The sequence below is a fragment of the Aythya ferina genome, assembly GCF_964211825.1.
Source record: "Aythya ferina genome assembly, chromosome: 2".
Classification (NCBI taxonomy): Eukaryota; Metazoa; Chordata; class Aves; order Anseriformes; family Anatidae; genus Aythya; species Aythya ferina.
This window is the reverse complement of record NC_140297.1, coordinates 34,611,270-34,631,547: the sequence shown is the minus strand read 5'-3', so window position 1 is coordinate 34,631,547 and position 20,278 is coordinate 34,611,270. Positions and strand designations below refer to the sequence as shown.

The following is a 20,278-nucleotide window of genomic DNA, read 5'->3' as shown; positions in this document are numbered from 1 at the left end:
ATTTAAAAATATTTTACTAGTGAGGGCATAATACACAAATACCTATAAAGCCATTTCATCCTTGAGCAAATGAGTCTTTGTGAAGACATTTTATGATCTGTGTGAAGACCATTAAAATCATTGTGCAGGGTTTCAGCTAAACAGAGCAAATCACAGCCCTGGTCTCTAATGCAATGATTTAGATCAGCAGAGCAAAAGTGAGCCAGGAACACTCTTTCAGAATTTCAGATGCTCTTCTTTTCTAATCATACAACTATTTAAATAAAATCACATGCCTTAGCACTCCCCCCAGTAGTTTACAGTGCTGAAAAGACGTCTGTGGTCTGCTTCCTTCAATGTTTGCCTCAAAACACCACCAACTTGGTGCTCGCTGTGGAAAGGAAGCAGGCAGCTGGCTGCTGAACATGTTTCTGCTGTCTGGGATGCTTCTGAGTGAAACCAGGCTGGACTTGCCTGCTGCATAGCTGGTGGAGCTGGTAAAAGCCCCTGGTGTGATAGTTCAGGGAGCTGGGAGAAATGACCGTATATTGGAAAGTGTACAAAGGTATAAGCGATTTAATTTACAGTTTATAGGTATAAGAATCATAAATATAATTAAATTCATTAATAGAGTCATTTGGCTATATTTGCAGCAACGTGCAATCCCATTAAAAGGTCTGAGTCAAATTCCAAATAGAAAGTTGAGGATGGCTCTTCAGTTAATTTAAAAGATTTTTTTTTTTTAAGTGATACTAATTCTATTGTGGGCAGTGTGCTTCTACTTCTGCATGATCTCTGAACCTCAGAACCCTCAGGACTTCAAAACAGATGATCAGCCCCTCAAAGGACATGGACTTAACTCCAGCAGGCAGTACAATTTTGATTGCTTAATGTTGATGAAAAACAAATTTCCGGAAAACATTAAGCATGTTAATGAAATCCATTCTAGTGGCAGTGGATTTATGCTCTATTTATTATTTTTTATTCAAGCAATTGCAATTACCTACAGAGAAATGAAGATTCCTATGCAAGTTATTAGCTGGAGTTCTTAAAAATAAACCCCTCAAGAACCTATAAATCTCTGAAATTTCTTTTAACTTTAGATTCCTATCAAGGAAGGTATTTTAATGAGGAAATGAAAGTGTAAGTATGTCATATATGAAGTTTTAATTGAGTTTGTTGATGATATCCTAATAGCAGAAACATTTGAACAGCGTGCAAGCAAGGACTTTAAAACAAAGGCAATGAGCCAACCAGTTGCTGAATGGCAGCTTATATGCAAATGAGGATATAAACATGCAGAATATTTTGCCCTTGCTTCCATTAATAAGAAAACATGTGTGTGTGCACGTGTACATACACCTATGTGTGTGTTCAGCCTGAGACTGAGCCTCTGGAGCCTGCGTCCACAGCTGGGCAAGCCTGGATGTGGCTGGGGCCACGATTCAGCTCTCTCAAGTGCTAACATTTCAAGAGTCACAGGACGTGGAGGGATTGATTGATTCCAGCTGTGCCTGTGGAGCTGACACGGAGTTGGCAGGGACACGGCAGCTGCCTGTGCTCTGCTGACCAAGGGGTTGCTTCTCCAGGTGGATCCCACGTCACCAGTCTTGCTCTCATCTGCACCATCCTCCAAGGCCAGAGGCTGCTTTTCAGACTGTTTGCTTTCCTTGTTTGTTCAGGAGTTTTTTACATTTGCCAAATTAAACGAGCACATTAGGCAGGGCCCCGATCATCTGCTAGTAGGATGTGATGTCAGTTACCCCACCGTGCACGACTAAAGGCGCTATTCAGGCAGGCACATTCAGCCAAGCTCTTCTCATCGCCCCGAAGAAAGAAATCTGAAAAACACTGCACGTTATCTCTGAACATCACCAGTGATACTTCTCATGCACAGCCAGCCAGGATCAAAATAAATTACTGGCAATATCAAACCATTTACAAGGATAAAGTCTACTAACGAGTTGACTTACAGCTCAGTCAAAGAGAAATCACGGTTTTCTTGAGATTCCAGGTCTCATGTAAAATAGCTGCTTCTGGCTTCAGAGTAAATATGTGCTTTTGTTATCAGGCACCTGACATTTACCGGCCGAATCCTGTGTGAATTTTAAAATAGAGAATGAAAGCGAAAATCCTGCTCATCTGATGAAAGGTAAACTGGGTAATTCCTGGGAAGATTACAATTTTCTGCACCAGAAAAGAAGCACCTGGGTATTGTCAGGGCAACTTAATTGTCCATTTCCAGCAGCTAACAAGAAATGAACACTACAAAGCTCTGTTTGTGCACCAATGCAGATCACAAACCTTTTCCATAAAATTGGGCATTGCTGAGATTACTCAGAGAGATACCTTGTTATAGGAAGAAATCAAATCTCTTTGAAATGCCATGTTAAATACTTCCAGGCCTGCACAACAAGATACCTTGGAAGAAATGAAAAATAGCAGTTTCCTAATTCCTTTGACGTTTAAATCAGAAATGCAAAGATTGCTTCACTCCTTTTGTGTTTCTGTCCTAAAGGGCAGAAAACATTTCTGTGTAAACAGGTAGGATAAGAAGTAGACAGCATTCAAATTCTGTTTTGTAGGCCTCGTGAATTCCACCTCGTGGTCACCATGGATTTGAAAGTATTACCCATTCCTAGCACAACAAACAGGATAAGTTATTGAAATCGCGTTTCTGTGTGATGGGGAGATAAAACTTAAAGAGGAGAAATGCTCGCAGCTCCCTGATGACGTGACTCCACTAGAAAGCCAGCTGAGGATGTGGCTTTTTTTTCCTCAGAAAAATAATACATGCCTGGAGAAAAACTCCTCTCCTACCACACGTGGCACAGTGTTTTCAGGAGATGGGGGCACCCAACCTTACGTTATGAGTGTTAGAAATGGTATTTATGGTGGTGAGGCAGTTCACCGCTTCTCATTTCCATTCTATATCCAACCAGAAGAATAACCAGAGTGAAACAGAATCAGGTAGGTTTTGCTGCTATTTACTAGCAAAATTAGCGATGTGCTAATGCAAGACCTGTGCAGCTTTGCAAAATATTAAGCCCTAGTGACATGAGATTAATATTCATGTATTTAGACTGTTGTCAGTTCCTGGGATTTAAGAAAAGCCTGAGATTTAAACAGGGCGGTGAGAGGAATTGTAAGAGGCTGCTGATAGAAACCCTGGATTGAGCTGGAACTGCCAGTCTCTTCTCAAAGCAACATATATACATAAACAAGGCTATGTGATGGCCATGAAACATCTTTTGTCAGCAGCTGGAGGGAGCTTCAAGAGCTCCAGGCTCTTGAAGTGGCAAAATTCCTGGAGGCTGGCTGGGCGGAAGGGCTCTGAAAGCCCTGCAGCTCTGGGACCACAGGTGGAGGAGAAATGTCTGTTCCTGGAGGCTTCTGTGGCAAACGTTGCTTAGGTTGTTTCAGCTGGAATAGCTCTTCAGGAGGGCCTGCGTTAACAGAAGCATCACGTTTCTGTGAGAGGGTCGTGGCAGGAAATCCAAGCTGCCTTCAGAGGAGAGACTTGAATGCAGCCATGCACTGTGTGGGGAGGGTGGGACGGTATTGAGCTGACAGTATCAGATATAAGGCTTCATGCAGGGAAGGTTTCTGCTCTGATTGACTCACAAGTCAATATACAATAACAGGGAAAAATGAAAACGAAATATTAGAAAAAAAAAACATGCAGAAAATATGTGGAGAAAACGAAGTGCTTACATTTCCTCTGCTGAAACAGCACAAGCCTGGGGATCAAGCTGTTCCTTCTGATTTGAGTGGGAGGGCTGAAAACCTGACATCATCTAGGGCATTGGCAGGGACTGTGAGTCCTCTGTGAGTACTGTCCCTCCATCAGCTGGATGCCAAATGAGGTGTCCTGGGGTACCTCAGCGGGCCTGGGGTAATCTGTGAGGCGGGAGGGCAGACCAGGAGAGCGACTGCTGTCTATAGCACTGTCCTCAGCCAACCCCAGGGATTTCCAACTGGAAATCAGAGCTACTGCTAATGCTGCTTGACACAGAATTAACTCTCCCAGGGCCTCCTCTTTGCCTCTGCAGAGTTGCCACAGAAAAAATATCTGAGTAGGACTGTGTGCTCCCCATGGGGTCATGCTGCAAGGAAGACTAGAAAGATAGAAGAGAAGCATGAAAGGGGAATTCCTTAAAAGATCCATCTTCCAGCCCCAAAGGGTACAGTCTGAAGGAGAGTCCACAGTTCACATTTCTATAAATATCATATATCTCCCATATTTCACCCACAGGAGTAACGATGGTCTGCAGCAAAAAGCAGCAGGAGCTCTGTATCATCTGTCATGCTGGTGCATTTGGATATGAACTAGAAAATAAACTGTCTCACCAGCTATTCAGACATCAAGCACACGTACGGCACAGCTTTCTCCCTCTTGTAATTGCAAGCAGAAGAAGGTGTTGTTTTATCCATTACAACCAATTTAGCACCACTCAACAGCAAGAGAAAGATTTCTCCCTCAGTCATTTTATCATCTTACTTTTTTAGGTGCAACTCATTGCTTCATAGGTTTACTAATCTCTCTGGTGGAGAATGATAGCATGAAATTTTGCATCTAGAGTGATGCAGCAAAGCTCCAAATTCCGCACTAAGATGTGAGGGAGCAAGGCATGGAAACCTGAAGGATTATCACCTCTGCAGCATCACCTGGGCTCAGGTCCCTCCTGGGGAGGCAATGTGTGTCCACACATCACCTGACGCAACCCAACCTTGCTGACCTCCTGGGCATGAGGGCCTCCTCCCAGGCAAGGGTCAGCTGGTCCCACGGTATCTGCCATCAAGGAGAGTGCTGGCATATGGGCATTTCTCAAGGTCGGATGGGGAATATGGCATTTCAGATGGGAAAAAAGAGCCCTTCCCAAAACCCAGGTTGGCTGAGATGTGTCGAGGAAGCACAGGCAGCAGACCCCTGCGTGGGATGTCTTCTCCACTTTGCAGGGAGATGGAGGGGTGGAGGTTTATGCCCAGTGAAGAAGCTGACCACCATTTGCTATGAGTTTGGTGCAGTGCTGGACTTCTGGTTAACCAGAGCATGTCAACTGCAGCCCAACCGCAGCTGTTACAAGGAGTTAACCTTGGTCCATGGAGCACCTCTTAAAATGTGCAATTAGTAACCCAACAGCACTAAGTCTCCTGCTGACACCGAACAAAGAACTTCCGAGGGATGCGAAGCAAACCAGGGGTTGCACATTGTTCTGGAAACCTTCCTGGTGCTCCCATCACATGCTGCATTTTTTTCTTTTTTTCATCCTGAAAAAAAAAAAAGGTATTTGCAAGCCATGCAGATGAGTGAATTCAGCATGCAATTCCAGAGCAGTATGCAGCTCCTCTTTTGCCTCATACACAGACACTGTTTCTAGTGCACATCATCGTGTGGTGATTAATGACAACGTGCTCTCCATTCCAGGGAAAACAGCCAGCTCAAACATGAGAACCCACGTTGACTCAGATGGACAGACAGACACATAAACTATTCATTTTGTCAGCCAAGTAAGCAAGCTGTAAAAATAAGGATACAATATTTGATGTTTCCTTTGCTGGGGGATAACATATCTCAGCAGCATTACCAACCATGATTTTCTCTGAACAGTGCCACACATCCCAGCCACTGTAGCTGCACTGCCCTCAGCCCAGGTCCAGATACAAGAGGGAAACTGTATGCTGTCTCTTCACTGCTTTCTTTCGGTGTCCTCAAGAGGCACTATAAAGACACCAATCTATCTAAGGAAAACCCCAAATTATGGCCAAACCTAAGGGGCTGTTGCAACAGTGAGGGGCTTGTAGCAGCACTTGCACGGTGCTGCCTCCTCCTCGCCCAGCATCCTGTGGCAAGAGCTGTCACCCTGGGTCCTGCCAAGATGCACAGCCTCCTCTGGAGACCAGTTAAATTGCTTTATGGCCCTTTCTGTTACACTGGATTTGCAGAAGGGCCATATATTGTGAGACTAACGCTCCCGTCTGGTATTTGTATTCCCTTTATATTTCATCTTTCACAGCCGCTGGAGGCTCTATCAGATGACAAACTGGCTCTCCAGGCATTAAAGGTTTTAGTGCCACTGATACAAATAAATGAAAAGGACAAAGGTTTGTGCTATCAATATGAAACATGGAGTGCAATTGAGTTATGTTATTTTTACATCTTAGATTAAAATGGCCTTTTTGCGTAAATTTTCTGATTTTAGCTTAAATCTCTCAAGATTGGTGTTTCTCTGGGGCAGGTTTGGGTTATCTGATGTACCCTTTCCAGATTTTCTCAATGGTGTTCCTCAAAAGGCTTTTCACCTAACCTTTTCATCTTCTTTAATACAGGAATCATTTTTTGTTTTTCTGCAATAGTTTTAAGAAAATTAGATAAATCTCTCTCTCTCTCTCTTTTTTTTTTTTTTTTTTTAAGGAAAGACTGCTTTCTGTCAGATTCATTCCTTGTTGTACGGCATTACAATTCAGTTTTGCTAGCCAGCTACAAAAAGAAGCAATGTGAACATTTGAGAGTACAGTTGAAAGGACAAGAGAATAAAACCCATCTCTCTGATGCCATTCAAACATACTACTCTGTGTAACCTTTTTGTGATCATTTTCCCTGCTCTTTTGAACTAGATGGGGGCTTCAAAAGCTATAAAATATCCAACACTAGTAGCAGAAATCTTAAAGTCCTTTTGATGAAACCTACAATCCTCCATTTATTTAGTTTACATGAGATTACATGAGCATATCAAAGGCAGCAACACACACACACACAACACAAGAATTTCATGCTGGGAGGGAGAGGGAATTCTTAATTTGTACCACCAGAAATATTTTTAAATAGCTGTCGGTTGATAGCTGACTTTTAAAATGTCAAAAATCCAAGGGAGTCAAGGCAAATATTAAGGCCTTGCCCAGCTTTACCATAATCTATGCAAGTATTTATCTATCTTGGATAATTTTGTTGTTTTCTTGTTTTAAATCAAGCCCATATAAAGAAATAAGACTAACCAAATCGTCATACTGTGCTACATCTCTTTACACAGACATTGCCATAATTTTTAGCAATGATGCCAAGATAATGGGAAACAATAATGAACACTTTTATAATATAACCCCCATATTCTGTGCATACAGCAAAATTATCCGGAAGACAGATTTCTCACTAATGTTATGGACTTTTTGCAAGCAGCAAGGGTATTAGAATTATAGTATTTTAAAAATAGATTCACATAATGTTTTTTAGTGTAATCAGCCACGGACGAGGCCCATCTGTCATATCTAGTCTGTATGACTAATTGTTAGTGGTCTCTAATTGAAATTTAGATTTATTAAATAAACAAAGATGCCATTATAAATGCACTAATTCAATATGTGGAGGAGGGAGGGCAGGATATGAAGCCGGGCAGTAGCTTCTCAGGATGGTTTATGTTTATACATATTCAGATTAATGTGTTCCCATCCACCACCAGCCAATCCCATCCCTCGGCAGCGCACATCGGAGCGGGCTGGCAGATGTGGAAATCACGGCACGCGTTCTCCTCCTCGTTTTTCCCCACTTCAGAGAGGGCTGTGAATGGAAGATGGGCTTAGGCTTTTTGCACATTTAATATTTTCTAGGAGCTCCTAGACACAAAGTGTTTCTTCTTATCATTATAAAATACAGGAAGCTCCAAAAGATGACCTGAGTGGTTTTATACACACCATAAGAGTGGCTAAGGCCAGCAGAGCATCAGAGATTTTGCGGAATATATATACAGGCAGCAGACAGAAATGTTTATAGACCTAGGATGAAATCTTAGCCAGATTGATGGCAAAACTCCCATTTACTTCAAAGGAGTCAGGATTTCACTCCTTGGAAGTGATGTATTTCTGTGATGTGCTCAGTATCCTCAACTGGCACCAGGGAAACTCATTGAGGAAGGAGGTTGCTCAATCCCTATGAAATTGAGTCCATCACTAGAAAGCAAAGCAACTTCTTCATGCTCTATGAAAATGCATTTCCAGAATGACTCGCCACCTAAGTTTTGTTCAGTGGAATAAACAACCACCGAACATACACAGATGTCATCACCAGATGCAATTTCTCATCTGGTGTCACAGTAGAATGGAAACTCAAAAGACTGCAGTTACAGCTAGAAGCAGAAAAATCACCCACGAGCTCCATGTTGCTTTATTTTTGCTTTACTTTGTCACCAGTTGTAGCAGCCCCATATTTTCTCTACTAATCTGTTTTGTTGTGGAAGTGTTTTAGCTTTCTGGATGGAAAATAGGACTGAGTGCTAGATTTAATCGCAAGGATGTAAGACCATTCCTGGTAAAGCCTATAATTCTTTAATGACTGCAGTATTGTTGTGGTGGGTATGTGCAGGGGCCAGAAGCATGCAATATTTTTTAGCAGCTAGTTGCTCGATCCTGCAGGCTCCTGAGCACCTTTAAATTGCAAGCACTATCCTGAGATCTGAGGGCACCCGGTGCCCTGCAGGGGCTGCCAAGCATTTCCCAGAGCTGGCACTTTCAAAAGAGTGCAGCTCTGTGCTTTCAGAGATGAATTTTGGGACTTCTGCCACACCGAGTTGCTTTTTTTTTTTTTTTTTCCCCTAAGTTTTTTCTTGTTGCTTTTAAAGTGGTGCTACTTTTTTTTTTTTTTTTTTTTTTAGAAGAGCTAAACCCAATCCACTCCAAGTAAAAAATGCTCATTTAAATAGATAACCACTTACAGCAGATGTACCAGAGAGCAGCGTCAGAAAAAGGCTGGAAACAGTGGGCCTATTAACATAAGAGGTCAAATCAGACGCTGCTCTTGGATTCAACACAGCCTCCAAAAACAGTTTATGACCAGAGAGGTCTCTCTTTTGCATGTCACTTCTGCTTCTCAGCTCTGCCTTGACCCTGTTTGTACCGGCTGTGGGCAGAGCTCCTTTCCAGAGCACACTTGCAATTAGGGTAGGAAATTTTGTGGGGCTGCTAGGACACTGCGATCAGTTCTTGCATGGAAATGAGCAAGTCTGAGGGCAATGTTTTGGAGAAAAAAAAATGGTATATGAATATGGATGTTGTGGTTGCTCAGTTGAGAGGAATGAGGAGCCATTGTGGGAAAGCAGTCAGATCCTATCTTTGTCTAAAACATTAATGCCCTGATTCTGACAGCTGAACTTAGAGCAGGGTCCACGGTCATTTCATTACCCTTAATTATAAGGCTCATGCCTGTATGGTTGCAGTTTAAAAGGATATTTTTATATTTCACTGATGTTCCCAGTGTTGATGAGAAACATTTTTCTGTAAGTGCGATCAGCACTGTCCCTAGAGCTCAGTTGTATCAGGTCAAACCAGGGATAAATCCTACGCTCACTCCCACCTAATCACATAACAAGAGAAGGACAGAGCAGGACAGGCTTTTGTTGGAGCAAAAGCACATCAAGCAACCGCATTTTCCTACTCATTCAAGGCTGCAACGATGGTTCGCTTTATGGTCTAGCACGCATTTTTCCCTCTCTGAGGTGTGCAGCATTCCTCTCGGGGCAGAACTGACAAAGGCTTTGCCCTTACCTAGGATTGCTGAACTGCTGCATTTGTTATTGTGGCTGGGAAAAATAAATAAATAAATAAATAAATAAAAGAGAGAGGAAAAAAAAAAAAAAAAGAGAAAGACAGAAAGAAAAAAAAAGGAGGAAAAAAAAAAAAGAAAGAGAGAGAGAGTTTGGGGTATTCCTCTGTACATCCTTCTCTTCATACTTCTTGGCTTCCTACTTTAACTGTTGATTATGTTTTTCCTTTTCAAGCCAATGTTACAAATGTTAGAAGTCTAGGTCTGGTCTTCATTATTCTTTTGTCCCTTTTCCAAAACACAGTTTTCTCTCCATGGGTCTTTATTGCTTTTATGGTGACTTGCTCATATTTTGGATCTTAGGATTTTGCTTACTTTATGCTGGCAATCCCTTCATGCAGCTTGCTGTAAATTATGAACCTAATATTCCAGAAATGTGTGTGGGATGAAAAGAGGAAAGGAAGGCTTTTACTTTTACTTTTCTTTGTTTTAAAAAGCCAGTCTCCTGCCTGCTTTCAACAGCAAGGCAGCTCTTCCACCGGGCTCTGCCTCCCTAAAGCCAAGCCGCACCGTTTTAAAAATCTTCCAAATGACTCGGCAGCAAAACCTAAGGAACTTCAGATGCTTGTGCTGCTTGTTTCCAGCAGCATTTGGAAACATTACTGTCAGCATCAAAGAACACATGGCTCTAGCTACAGCCCAGGTATTGGCTCCTGCCATCCACCACTAATACCTTTCATTGCACCAAGCTGTGTGCCTCAAAATCCCCCCTCCTCTGCTTCCCTCCCCTGTGGGATTCACTCCCTCTCACCAACCCCTGAGCAGAAGCTAAATTCACCTCCTAAATTCTGCAGGCTGGATGTACGGCTATGTAACCCTGCATCACTCCACTGACTCAAAATCATAAAAGGTATAGAGAAAAAAAAGCATATTTTAGACCCAAGTGTTGTGCAATATTGATGCAGTGCTCAGGGTGTGGAAGGATCGCCTGATTTCCGCCTCAGTCCCTGAAATGGAGCTGAGGTTGTTGCATCAATAGGCCATGAATGAGCTCTCTGATACTTTTTGTAGCTATTTTAAGTCCCTTTTCCCCAAAGCCCGACCCAAGCCACCTGCTGGGATGTTGCGTGCCCTGCAGCTCGCCGGCTGTGCAGCCTGTCAATCAGTGGTTGCTGTCACAGGGCATCAGGATCCCGAGGTCTGGTAAATAAAAATGAGGTCAAGCCCACGACGTTTTCCACTGGGTAAAAATACATAAAAGTTGCGATTGTGATTAAACTCTATCTTTTCTCCACTCGTCTCGGGGATTTACAGCTTACACGCAAGCTTAGCAGAGCCATAACTCATTCAGTTTTCCACCTCTGCCTCCTCGTTTTTATTCAGTTATTTCAGCTCTCTGGTTTTGTAAACTTTTATTTCTCGGGCTGCGCCCCTTCCCATCAGGAAATGTCTCCCGGGGTCAGATTTGAAAGCAATGCACAAAGATTTAGCCTCATGCCTACCATTAATATCAGTGGGAATCAGGCTGCTGAACCTCTGAACACTGTCTTTAAAACGTACCCTGTAGTACTGGTGCTCCCGCCGCATTATAAGCATTTCTTTATAGGACGTCTCATGTCAGACAAACACATGCCCGCAGACCAGCCAATGAAAACGAACACGTTTTTCTCTTTCTTAATTGAACTGGCAGAGGAGATGAATGAAAGCCCAGGGGGTGTGCAAATATAAGGGTCAGGGTCGGACAGGGAAGGTTAATGCTTTCTGCAGGATCTCCTTGCAGGGCTTACCAGTGCTACGGCACAGTCAACGAGGAGATTACACAGCTTGGTCAGCACCATGCGCAGGGTAGCAGCATCAACACGGAGCTAATTAAATGAACACAAATTACGACAGCTCCCAGAATCAACAGCCCTGCCTGTGGCCTGTGTTTGAAAACTGATTTCAAATGCTAACAGAATGAGCAGCCACAAATAAGATAAAGTACGAGGTGTTTACAGAACTGCCTACTATTTCCTTGTGGCTCCCCTCAGCATCCTACCCTGTGTTTGCATATGAAATTTTGCATAAAGCTTTGACTCTTCCTTACCAATGTCTCTGTAATGATCAGCCTGCCCAGACATCCTGTCCCTCTGACAAGGGAAACTGCATGAGGGAAAAATTCTGAAGCAGAGGAAATTGATGTTTTAAGAGTTTTATGTGGCATTTGCTAGCATCCCAATAATCAGCACTGTAACTGTATTTTATTAAAATCCCACATTTTATTCGAGCTGCTGGAATCATTCTACTTAATTAACCAGAGAGGTTAAGGCCCTGCCTTAAACTTACATGTCCAGACTCGAATCCTATGAATTCCTGTGCACCTGCTTGATTTTGTACATCTGAACAGCTCCCCAGGGCTACTGCACCCGCAACCCTAGGATGGCATTCACCGTATTTGGACAAAGTAATGAAGGAAATTAAATTCCCCAAGTGCAGGTGGTGCCTTGTGGCCACAGCCCCAGGCACAGAAGGGGTGCTCTGGGTGTGATGAGAGCAGGAAAGAGTGTGGGGAGGTCCCTGGAATTAGCAGCCAGGGCTGGGACATGCAAAAGTAGGCCATCCATGCAAAAAAAGCCACTTTCACATGCCCTGTCTCTACCCTCTTCTTCCATAGCTCTTCTTTTCTTAACACACTTCTCCCTTTCCACATTTGCTACAGCTCAATGAGGAAAAGAGCCTTTCCTCTGCCATCTGGGGACAGCGGTGGAAGGAGAAGTTGGTGGGACCATTCAGACGAGAAAGCCTATTTAGGGCACCACAGCCTCTGCACAGAGACAGCATCCAGCAGAAAGGGGGAGGGCTTCGTGGGGAGCCTCCACCAGCTCCTAGGAAGTGCAGAGGAGGAGCAGATGGCTGTGGTCCATGTGGTTAGCAATACCATAGGAAAGGCAAGCCAAGGCGAGGGGAGAGTGGGAGAGAGGTGACGCAAGGTGCCGGTGCTCTGAGGAGCTGGCAACTGGGATTTCTGGAGTAGCTGCCTCTGAAAGGCTCCCGGTACCCACACACTGCTGGGGAGAGAGAGGCAGAGAGGCAGAACATTTATGCCTGTCTAAGAAATAAGGTAAAGGAACAGACATGTCTAGTCTAAGTGCAGGCAACCTAGCAGACGTATCAGAAATACACTTGAAGGAAGACAGTAAGTGGGACACTGTAATACCAAGTGTTAAGGAAGTTTGAATTAGGACGTGCTAAAATCAATCAAATTAATGAATTAACCACTTCTGTATGCAATGTGTATATTAAAATTCCAGGCATAAATAAGAACCTCACTTTATCAAAACAACATGGGAAGATTGTTGTGTGTGTTGCTGCCTCTCCAGCTCTGATGCATACACTGGCTGCAGGACATGGGGGGAATTCCAGGATGACACAGCAGCAGGAAATTCAATACAAACAGTAGACGTCGATAATTTCCATTCAAATTGGCCAGATATTCCACAAGAATGTGAGGTAGAACAGGCAATAACTATTTCATGTTGGAGAAAACAATCAGAAAAATGGCCATTCTGGACTTGGTTTGGAATAGAAACATATTTAAATGGGGAATATTTTTAAAAAGAAGCAAAATGGGACAACAAAGAAAATTAATTCCTTCCTGCAGGCAAGGAGTCTGCTGAAGGACACTGCTGGAAGCACAAGGCTGATGCACATTATTCATCAAGTCGGCTTGAGAATGGGCAGTACATGGCAGCTTTGTAAGACAGCAAGATAAGGGAGGTTATTAGAAGAAGAACTGCAAATCCCTCAAACAGCTAAAGCTGGATCCAATTGATTAAGTTAGAAAATAACAGACACTCTGGAAGATCACACGTACAAAAACAATTAGACAGCCAAAAAGGAGTTTGATGAGTTTCTAGCAAAAGAAATCAAAACTAGTAATAAATCATCCTTTTCAGCACATCAGGAGCAGGAAGCCTGCCAGAGAATATGCGGAGTCAGTTGATGATCAGTTTGAAGGAAGCACTCAGAGAAAATAAAGCTATTAGAGAAACTAAATTAATCCTTTGCATCACTTTGCTCACAGTGGCAGAAACAGAGTGGATTCCCATATGAGAATCCTTCGGCAGCAAGTCTGTCTGAAATAGCTGTGCCCAGAAACTGGGTCTGGGAACACCTCAACAAAATGAACAGCATCCAGGTGCCAAAAAGCAGACATTGTCATGCAGGAGTTTCAGAGGATCTCAAGGATGAAATCACTAAATGACTAATGCAGATTATGACTCTGCTTAAAACTCCCTTGATATCTGAAGAGTGGCTGTCAAATAGCAAATGTCAGGCCAACATTTTAGAAAGGTTCCAGGGGAGATGTGAGAAGCAGCAGGCCTGCAAGTCTGAAATCTGCACTAGGCAAATTAGTAGAAAATGTAATGAAGAACCAAATTCAGTGACACTTCAATAAATTTGATTTACTTGGGAACAGTCAGCATGACGTTTGCCATTTGTACATATTGGTGTTCTTTGGAGAGATCAACAAACACATAGATAGGAAAATACATTTGGTATATCCTACTTGGGTTTCCAAAGGCTTTCAGAAAATTTGTCCCTGGATTCCCCACTGTAAGCTTTTAAGAGAATCAACCTGTATACCATGAGAGGGAAAGTCATTGCATGACAAAAATACAGTTAAAAGATAGGAAAGAGAGGAGCAGCTTTCATCTTGCAGTGGAGGGAGGTGACCAGAAAAATTCTGCAGGTCTGTGCCGTGCAACCCCTGTTCTCAAGGCATTCGCAAGTGACCTGTAAAAGGGAGTGAACAGAGAGAACAGAGAGTTTCTTGGCTACAGAGAAGTATTGGTGATGTTAAGGACAAGAGCTGACTATAAAGAGTTGTGGCAGAATTTTATGAGACTTAGTGACTAGACAATAAAACAGTAAATGAGAAGCTGTGTACATAAACATAAAGTGATACATAGGGAAGAAAAACAATCATAGTTTCACATCTGAATTGATGCACTGTGAGTTGATCATTAACCCTCAGGAGCATGACCCCAGGTCCATGAATATACCGTTGATGCACTGAGGTCAAAAAAAAACAACAACAACAACAATACAGAGAAAATATTGGGGATTAGTAGGATAGGAATAAAGGTCAAACAAAAGAACATTATGTGCAAATTAATGACTGATCCATATGGTGAATAATCTGTGCAGTTCTGGTGTTCTCCTCACAAAAAGGGTGCAGAATAACTGGACAAGGTCCAGAGGAAAGCTTCAATACCTGATCCACAATAGAAGAGCTTCAGAATGGGCAATGACTTACCATGTCAGGATGCTCCAGTCTGGAGGACAGAAAAAGGAACAAAAGGGCTCAGCAGTATAGAGAGTGACATGGTGAGGATGTTTAGAAATTGGTAACACCATCTTCTCCAACTCAAGGGCTTGGACTAGGGAGTAATAACAGGATACAAGGTGCCACAGTGTGTTCAGGGGGCACTGGAGAAGCTCACAGGTGGGAAAACTTTTGGGAGTTAGTAATTATGGAGAAACCACATCTGTCTCAGGAAGTTCCTGACAGATAATATCTCAAAAGTGGAAGAGTACCCACTTTGGGTATCTGGGGAAAATGCCATACATGTTTTCCCATTTTTATTCTTGATGTGGTATCCAGGAGAGAGGATACCAGGCAAGCTCAAGTCTTTGGTTTGACCAGGTAGAGCCTTTTGTATATTTTTATGCAATCAGCTGCCATGAGAGGTGTAAATACAGACACACACACAAAGCACACACACATTGCCTGTGCCCCAGCCTTTCCCTGCCCCATGCCACAATCTCCTGGCATCCACCCCATGTAGGTGGTGCCTTGGGGGTCCCTCTCTCCTGGCAGCAGCTAACAGCCCATGTGGGAGTTCAGGGCGGTCCTTCTCACCCAGGGACATGACGAGTCCACCCAAGGGTTGTTGAGCCGGGAGGATAAACATGTAATAAAACCCAGAAATAACATGCTGTTGTCAAGTGTAAAAACCTTTCCTTACCGTGCAGCAGGATATACTGGCCTCACCCAGAGGCTGCTGGCAAGAATTAAGCGCACTAGTCACAGCCCAACCCATGGGGTGCTCGTCTCCTCAGAAGATTAAAAAAGCAACAGAAAATGTTTACATACAGACTCAAGACCCTTTATAGGGCCCAGACCAACTACTCAAAGTCCACAGCTAGAAACTGTCTTTAGATGAATGCATCCTTTCTTTTTTAAGATCAGCTCAGATCAATTCCAGGCTCAATCTTTTTATTCTACTCCACCTTTCTACTTCATTTCTCTTTGGGCTTATAGAGAGAGCAGTTTGAATACTTGGAGTTCTTTATTGGCACTATCTTATATCTTATTGTAACAGGGCCTGAGGACACCAGAGCTCCACACCCTACTGAGCTTTATTTAAAACTTTAACTTAAATAGAGCCAAACTGTCTCATATTAAAAAAATAAAAAATAGAAGAAATATTATTATTTTTTTCAAGGGAAACAGATACTGAAATGTGCACGACTACTTCCTTAGGGATTCACATTCTTCCTGGAAGCAAGGAGTATAGGAGCTCTTATGGGAACTCCTGTTCTCATGAAATTCAGAGATTCATTTTCAGTCTCAAGTGGTTAAAACTAGATATGGAGTGGTTCAGATTAGCAGCCAGGCTTGGGGTACTTATCTAATTGTCCTCAGCTTGGCAAGCTTTGATGTTTGCTCATCAGTGATACCGCTCTACAGTACCAAGGATGCAGCTCTGTAATCATAGATTTAATTAAACTGAAATTTAACATATAAAAACTTTGTTTTATATGTGTTTTGGCTTTTTTTTTTTTTTTGGATGAAATCTTCCCACACATGAAACAAAACAAACATGGCATCAACAATTAGACCTGATCTAAAGTCAATTACTGAGGTTTTATGTTTGCATCCCCCTAAACTACCCAAATAGAGCCTAGTCCAAAAGCAGATAGAACACTTCTCAGAAAAAAAAAATAATATATATTATATAATATATAATATATATTATATATTATATAATATATATAATATATATAATATATAATATATAATATATATAAATATAAATATAAATATAAATATAAATATAAATATAAATATAAATATAAATATAAATATAAATATAAATATAAATATAAATATAAATATAAATATATATTTGACAGCTCCATTTCCCAGACTGAAGGACTTTCCCCTCTTGCTAAAACAATACTTCCAATTTAGAGCCCTGCAGCTGGTTGAACTACAGCCTCTCAGAAATGTGTGGATGAGAGGGCATAAATACGCTCTAGCTGTTGCAACATGGCTCTGAGCCCTGGAGAGAGAGTTTATTTCCACTAACTGGCTGCCAAAAGCCTCTCTCCTGTCAAAACACAACAGATGAATTCACAAATTCCAGATTTACGTTCCCTCACATTTGTGGGCAGGTGATCAACTGCAATCATCCTGCAAAAGGCTAAATAGTAACCGCCATGGCAGCCAGCTCCTGATCTAAGAATCCTCCAGCTCCTTTCTCTTGCAGCCTTCTCTTCCCACATTAGTAACTGAGTGGACTAAGAGGCTTTGTGACAGGAGAATTAACTTCTGAAAGCCCATAGCAGTTTCCTATCCCACCACACCCAGTGCATCAGAGGTGGCCTTTTACCTTACTTCTGTCTAGAAACTTGGCATAGGGAAGAGAAGAGTTCTTCTTGCTCTTAGGGTAAAAGACAGTCTTCTGGGTAGGGATTTCTTTCATTATTTCCTTTGTCAAGAGTATGGATGCTGCTGCTAGCACTGGTGGTGTTAATGGGACTGTATTTCAATAGCAATGGATTTCTTTTTACTGAAACAAATATCTAATTTTGTGGGAAAATATATGCTCTTAATGAAAATGCTAAATATTTCAAAAAATATTTAAAACTGAGCATCCCTAAAACACAAAGTATTTGTTTCTTTTTGCTTGGTTAAAAAGTTAAAATTTCTCATAGAAAATGAAATTGAATTCTGTACCACATACATTCCCCAATCAGTCTTTCAGTAACAAATTGCTCCTTTCCTTCAAATGATGGGGAAAAGGTTGTATGTTGCCCTGGCTGCAAGTATAACTTCCACCCTTCTTATTTTTTTTCGTGTTTTTTTTTTTTTTTTCATATGCCCCATTTTCTCCTCATCATAAAGTGAGAAGCAAGAAATTCTCATTAACCATCTTTACATTGAAAAGCATGTTACAAATACTGCAAGGCCAAAATCATCCTTCTGAAAGCTGTGTCTTTCTTAGATGACTATTTACGTTTAATGTTCCTCTCATTCCCCATTCTTAAGAGCTTCCATTCATAGCTCTAAAAGGTTGGGAAGAAAATTGCTCTTTCAGAAAGCAAAGTGTGCACATTTTTCTCTTTCCCTAAAAGTCAAATAGCACCAAGAGTGATCGTGCCATTCACTGCTCCATTTGCTGCACCTTCGAAGTGCTGCTTGTGCTTTCTCCCTTGGAGAAGCCCAGGTTTTTACACCCCTTTTGCCAAATTAAGACAGGCACCAGCAGTGATCCTAGTAAAATGCAAGTTTTTGCTCTTGCTTTTCTTCCTTGGTGAAGTTCCCCTGTACTTCAGGGTTTTGTGTTCCTCTTACCATATGAGCAACTCAGCAATGTTAGTGTTCAGCCAGAAGTCTTCAGCTGAAAGCTTGGGTGGGTTGATTTCTGCCTGTAAAAGTCCAGCTGTCAGGTGATTAATTCTGATATGAAACACACATTTTCATCACTTTTTTTTTTTTTTCTGTAAAAACAAAATGCATTTTACAACCACTAATACCTAATCATATTTTTTAAGACTTTATTGTAGAAGGTTTACTATATTGTCCTTTAGTTGATATCCTGACATAGAATATCAGCCGTGGGCAAACTAAATGCCTGATCACAGCTTATTAGAAATGCAAGAGATTAGATAATGGGGTGTCTGGAGAGGAAGAGAATAGCTAAATGCAATTATTTTAATTCTTCCAATTTCTTTCACCCCCACTTCCTTTTGAATAGTTCCTGACTACAGGAAATGAAATTCTTATCTGTAAATTGGGTTTCTACAAAACAGATTTCTATACATTACTGGTTATGTTGGCTTATTTTACATTTATGTCAGGAAAAGATCTGCACTAAGTTTTCCATCTGGAAAAAAAATCCACCTGGGCACTGCAGGAACAGCAGCCCATGGCCCAGAAGAGGACTTGTTTTTTTCTGAGGTGATCTTATCTGAAAGCCACGAGGAAAAGATACCAAGCTAGATCTGGGAACCTGCTTTGCAGAACCCAGTTATCAATAAAGAGCTTTACTTTTCCTTCATTCATGTGTTTCATTTTACCTGTGATGGTGATTGCTGCGTGTTTGTTGTGCAGCTAAAGTCCTCCTGAATTCAGAGCACTCCAGGCAAACCAGAGATGTGGTCAGGGTCAGTGTAATTTTACTGTGTAACGATAGTAGGCAAAGGGTAGCTGCTTCCTCCCTTTTCAATCTAAATGCTAAGTGCCCTCAGCACTAAAACTTCATGTGTACACTTCTACCAAAGAGGTGCCAACAAGGACAAGAGGCATGCTGTAGTTTAGTCAAGATCAGTGCTTTAGCAGGGGCCCAGGGAAGGAGCAAGCACGACACCTTCCCCACAGCCCTGCCTCCATGCTGCCTGTTCCTCCCTTGCGTTAATGCTAAATTCAGCAACAAATTCAAAAACCACTCAATGTTCACATTTTCCACCCTCAGAAGAGGAACCACAGCTGGCTGGAATCAGTCCCTGTTGAATATTTTTGGAAATCTGATATCCTTTCCCTATCAAATATCTCCAGAAACATGTAAAAGTCACAGAGCCCACATACCCGGGCTATAACCCTGCGGGCTGCTGGTGGGCCTGGCAGCTTTGTTTGGGCTAGCAGGTACAGGCTAGAGCATGCTTACATCTCCCTGTTTGAGTTAATTGCTATTGATTTTTTTTCAAAAGCACACATGTAATACAATAGACATCCAATCAAACCAGCAACTGAAATGGCAGAAAAAAGCAGAGAAGAAAATAAAAATCTAGAAGACATAAACATGACCAGGAACCCTGGGAGATATAGACAGATAATACACTGATGCCTATGGATAGATGAAATTGCTTATAGCAAAGCACAATTAAGGGGAAAATGTCAGTGCAAGCTGTGCAAGTGGGAGATGGACTGTGTCAATCCTTTGTAGGGAGGAGCTGCTGCAAACAAGGGGAAGCTGAAAGATGTGGTGCACTCAAATGGGATTCCCAGCTAGGGGCTGGGAATGTGCTACCATGGGCACAGTGAAGATAGGCCACAGTCAGAGGGCACCAAACCTGCACATTTTCCTAGTCACATATGGAAGTCATGAAAAAATCTACTTTTGTGGTATATCTCTGCCTTTGACTAATGAACACTGGGGTTATTTCCTCCCTGCCAGATTGCTCAGCCTCTGCTTCCTAAGCAGCCAGGTCCCCTGACAATGGTGCTGTATTTTTCATTATGATATTCTGCACATGCAGTTTTACATGAAAACTTATTACTTTGTCCCTGAGGTTTTTGCTCTTCCCACGCTTTTATTTACTCCAGCTTTTTGTCCTTCCAAAGCTAGCTGTGGTCTTCCACCCTCCCTCCTCTGCTCATGTTTTTAGTCCTTCCTCTCTCCACTGCCCCTTCTTTTACTAAGATTTGGGTTTTGTAGCTTTGACCCATCCTATGTCATATGACTTAAGTATCTCCCATTCGTTTAGTAAGTCTTT

General features: G+C 42.1%; 1 long non-coding RNA gene across 1 annotated transcript; it reads right to left on the bottom strand.

Annotated features, from left to right (window-relative positions):
- Positions 1 to 6,372: 6,372 nt before the first annotated feature.
- On the bottom strand, positions 6,373 to 18,970 carry LOC311432922. Its single transcript, XR_014690427.1, has 3 exons — positions 18,863 to 18,970; positions 18,138 to 18,211; positions 6,373 to 7,534 (listed from the first exon to the last, which is right to left on the bottom strand). It is a non-coding gene; the product is annotated as an uncharacterized lncRNA (long non-coding RNA).
- Between the last annotated feature and the right edge of the window lie 1,308 nt (positions 18,971 to 20,278).